The sequence below is a fragment of the Crotalus tigris genome, unplaced genomic scaffold, assembly GCF_016545835.1.
Source record: "Crotalus tigris isolate CLP2741 ecotype Arizona unplaced genomic scaffold, ASM1654583v1 scf7180000023829.5930981, whole genome shotgun sequence".
Classification (NCBI taxonomy): domain Eukaryota; kingdom Metazoa; phylum Chordata; class Lepidosauria; order Squamata; family Viperidae; genus Crotalus; species Crotalus tigris.
In genome coordinates this window covers 2,658,752-2,663,741 of record NW_024100213.1, presented here as the reverse complement: position 1 = coordinate 2,663,741, position 4,990 = coordinate 2,658,752, and positions in this window count along the sequence as shown.

Sequence of the window (4,990 nt, the reverse complement as noted above, 5' to 3'; positions counted from 1 at the left end):
ATTTTGTTGCATTCAGCTCTCAAAGGGTCACCACCTCCGATATACACTACATAAATATGACAAAAATAAATAAATAAATAAATAAATACAGAATTATGCATATACCCAGATAGATTATATGACACAGAGAAACAACAGTCTGGTTCGGGTTATGTATACATGTTCATGGTGAGAAAAACAAATCTTGCGAATTTACCAGATGGATGGCATAGAGCAGGGCTTTTCAACCTTTTCACCCATTGTACCACTTTTAGGTTATGGCAACATCTGAGTACCACCAGTCGCCTAGCAAGGTATTAAAAACATGATGACAAAAAAAAGGGAAAAAGTGATAAAGTACAGGTAGTCCTCGATTTACAACAGTTTGCTTAGTGACTGTTCAAAGTTACAATGGCACTGAAAAAAGTGCCCCCCAAGCCACAGCTGAGCAAGCCACCTGCCTGCTCACCCGGCGGCGCTCTTCCTCCTGTCTGAGGTTTTCATTGTTGTGAGCATTTCTGTTGAGGATTGGCAGTGGGGTGGGGGGTGTTTGGTTTTTATTCCCCCCATCTGCTGGGTGGTTGCAGCAGGTTTTGGTCACTTCACATGACCCTGGGACACTATGACCATCATAAATACGAATCAGTTGCCCAGCATCTGAATGTAAATCACAAGACCCTGGAGATGCTGCAACATTCCAGCTGATCAGCGCTTCTTCTGGGCTCAGCAGAAGCGCCAGGATCAGTGCTGCTTTCCAGCTGATTGGTGCTTCTTCAGGGCTCAGCAGAAGCAGCAGGATCAGTGCCGGGCTCCAGCTGGAGCCTGGCGCTGATCCTGGCACTTCTACTGAGCCCTGACAGTCCCGAAGCGCCGATCAGCTGGAAAGCGACACTGATCCTGGTGCTTCACTGAGCCCTGACAGCCCTGCAGCCATCTCTCACTCAGGCTTGTGCGGTGCTACCACCGGTTCAGCTCATTCCCCTCCCCCACTACCACTTTTCTAGGATGGTCATGTACCACCTGCAAGGTGCCAATGTACCATAGATGGTACCCGTACCACTGGTTGAAAAGCCCTGGCATACAGAACGAAGCTACTACAGAATTGGATGGTCCTTTTAGTCCACAACTCTGGGAGGCAAGCTATTCCACTGTTGAATTGTTTTCATTGTCAGAAAATTTCTTCTTCCTTCTTGATTTTGGGTTTTGCCGATTAGGTAGGTTTGTTGTTATAGAAATGGCTAGTTTATATTATTATATAAAAGTAAAAAGTTGAGGTTTAATGCTTTTATCTTATTCTACTGCATCAAAAGGAGTCAGAAGTCAATACTTTTTCTTTGCCCTACGCTTTTCTATTCCCCCTTTTTCATTATAAAGTTTTCCATTATTTTCTTTTGTACTTTTGTATTTTAGATTGTGTTTGGATAAACTAATAAAAATTTTGAATTGGAAAACAAATCTTTCTACTTCTAGGTTCAATCTTCCTTAACAAGCTTTTACCCGTTACTTCTTGTCCTGCCCTCTGGTGATTTGGAGAATAAGTTAATCCCTTCTTCTCTGTGATAGTAACAGTCAAACACACTTTCAAGTCTGGCAAGGCTTTCACTGTTGTTCAAAGTGAAAGTTGGGATTGTCTAGTTTTCAGACAAGCTTTCTGAGAAACTTGATTGATTTGATTCAATTTGCTGTGATTTTAGCATGGCCTATCATGCATTGGAAACAAGAAAGTGATGTCAATTCTTTACATGGATATGTATAGCTGTGACAAGTAGCTTGTTAACATTTGCTGTGGTAACAGGAACAAATAAAATAAAATAATTTATAAAATAGAACAAAGCAAACTTTTAATTATGTCATGAACTCAATTGAAATGTTCGTGAGAACAACCTGGTCCTAATGAATAGTTTGAATGTTTGGAAGATTGGTATCAAACCCCGAATCAGGCAAATGTCACCATAGGGTTATCTTTAAAACAAAAGCAAAAATCACAACCAATGGCTGTGTAATTTACACATGTATAAGAAACATTTAAATGCTTTAAGAAAAACAAATCATAATATCAGGGATTGTGACATTGGGTAAATCTTCACAAACTTCTGAAGTACTTTTGCTTCCATAAATTGCCTTGAAGTTAATCCAACATTTCAAGTCTGACCTACAAATGGTCAGATGCGTTTTTTTAAACAAGTCAATGGGCTTCCATTCTTCTTCCCAAAGAGTCCAATTGATTCATTTTGGTTTCCCCCAGAAGTCTCCAGGCAGCTGACAGAGCCATCTAGTGGTTGAGTAAAACACTGTAAATTAAGAATGTAGAGCAATCTTTTTTCTCTCTGGAAATTTCAGAGAAATTGTTTTCAGGTTTTCATTATTGTACATATAAGTCACAATATAGATTTCCTTTTTCTACTCTTCATTATTCAGTTTTGGAGTATAGTTTTCAAAATCCTTTCACATAGAAAAGAGATATATTGAAAAAAAAAACAGACAGATCAAGATGGGTGGAAAATAATTAAGAAAAAAAGATCAAAACCTAGACTGACAGAAATCCATTCTGGGACAGTTGGCTCATTCTGACATCAGTCATGTGTATAATTTTACGTTTTTTAATAAAACAATCCCATTGACTTAGAGGCCCATTTTCCTTGCATTAGGGTAGCTATAAATAGCTGCCACATTGGAAAGGAAAGGATGTGCAGATTTAATTTGCTTTTCCAGATGAGATGACTACAGATATAATTTTGCTTGGCATGTCACTGGCAATACTTGCTGGTATTTTTCAGAGTTATTTTGGGAATGGCGATGAGAAGATGAATTGCCAATTGGTTATTTTGGCCTGCTTTGTTTATTTTATTTGGTTATATACTAATACATGGAACATGTAAGAAATGTTCCTGTATAATCAAAGCTTTACTTTAGTCTCATTATGCTAAACTAGCCCTCTGATAACCGCAATCAGTGAGCATGTGCTGGAGTCGGCAAACTAAGGAGGGACACATGCTTTTCCCCTCTTGAATGGACAAATTGCTGATGTCACTGCAGCTTAACCAAATTGAACTCTTGTACACATATACAGGGGGGCTGCCAAGTTGGAAGCCTACAAAGCCCTGGGCTTTAATTTGCCAGATTCTGCAGTAATCAATAGGCAGAGTTCATTACAATCACAAGAGGTATATTAGCAGCTTTTCCCTTTGATTTGGAATCTGCTATTGCGGTTCTGCATCCGGTGCACAATAGTTTTCATGCTGCTACTACTACTACTACTACTACTACTAATTATTATTATTATTATTATTATTATTATTATTATTATTAGTGATTGTTATTGTTGTTGTTATTGTTGCTATTGTGGCTATTGTTGCTATTATTGTTATTATTATCCTGGATAGCTGCTGCTTCTTGTTGTTATTTTATCCTGTCTTTTTAATAAATAACTGAAGGTGGCAAACATACTTAGTGCTCCTGCTTGCTATTTTCTCTACAACAACAACAGTGTGAAGTGGGCTGGGCTGAGAGAGAGTGAGTAGCTCAAAGTCACTCAGTTACTTCCATGCCTAAGGAAAGCCTAAAACTGACTCTCCAGTTCACCAAGTTCACCAAATTCAATATGAAGAAAAACATCTGAGAAGTAAAAGAGAGAACATTTCAGGTATTTGAGGCAGGAATCCAAATTGAGATGCTTCCCAAGACTTCTGTTTCTGCAAACATGGGAGCCTTGCTAAGAATATTTAGTTTCATCATTTTTTTTCCTTCAATGGACTTGCCAAGCCCATAATCTTTTCCTTGATTGTATTACCTGCGTGCCTCCACTGTCTAAAAATCCACTTGTAGCTTGAACGAAACACAACAATACTTGGAGCTGAATGGCCTGGAATCTTACAAAGCTTGCAGCCAAGGTCATTTCAGCTCTTTTCTCACACCCCTTTGGCCAGAATGTGTTTTTATCAAACTACTTCATGACATCAGAGGTGGGGTGATTGACAAAGCAGGCTGAATTTTCAAGTGAATAGATCACAAAGGCAATTAAAGGGAAAATCAAACCAATTATGGGAAAGAACTTTTGACTTTCATTCCCACAGAGGAACATGTGGGGTATGCAGGCCTTCTCATCCTTTTGCAGAACTGAGCAGTAGACTTGCAGATTTGAAAAAGAAATCTCAAAGGCCTGAGAAGAAACTAGAACTTTTAGGGTTAGGAGATAGAACAGCCAGACTGAAACTGCCCTCAGAGTGGTGTCAGTCAGCAAAGGGGGTGGGTATGGTAGGGAGAGATATAAAAGACATGACTAGAAAGTCTCAGCTATTGGCTACCAAATTCAGTAATGAATCGGAACCTCCTGAATTTAAATTCTTCTCTTCCATTTGTCCATTAGATAACTATGACAAGCTTCTCTTTCTCTCCTTTCCTTTCTTTCTCAATTTCTAATCTGCAAGACTGACAGCACTGGGTTCTTTATATATTACAGAGTTGTAAGGATCCCCTAAAGGGATGGAGGGAAAGCAGCACTAAATGATGTAGTAAGCAATTTTTTTTTTTTTACTCTCATTCAGTTTCATACAAAAAACAGCCCTTTTTATAGATAGTAAAATTTATGTGAAAATCATATGTATAGGTTTGGGGTCCTTGTACTTAACTTTGAGTGAGTTTGTGTATATGGGGGAGGGAGGAGGGAGAGACAGAGATAATGTATTTGATCTTTTATTGTATTTATCAAATACAATCAAATACAATAAAGGGGGCTGGGTTGAAACTGAACCCTGGCAAGACCAAGTGCTCTGGGTTTGGGGTTCTTTGGCCCATGGAGAATTGCCATCTTTGGTCTTGGATGTGGTGGCACTGCCCCAAACAGACCCGGTGCGTAATCTGGGGGTACGCCTGGACTCACAGTTCCTGCTTGAAGAGCAGATGGCAGCTGGAGGGCCTTTGTACAACTGTGGATTGTATGCCAGTTGTGCCCTTTCCTGGACCAACAATTCCTACTCACAGTCACTCATATCTTAGTCACCTCCCGTCTTGA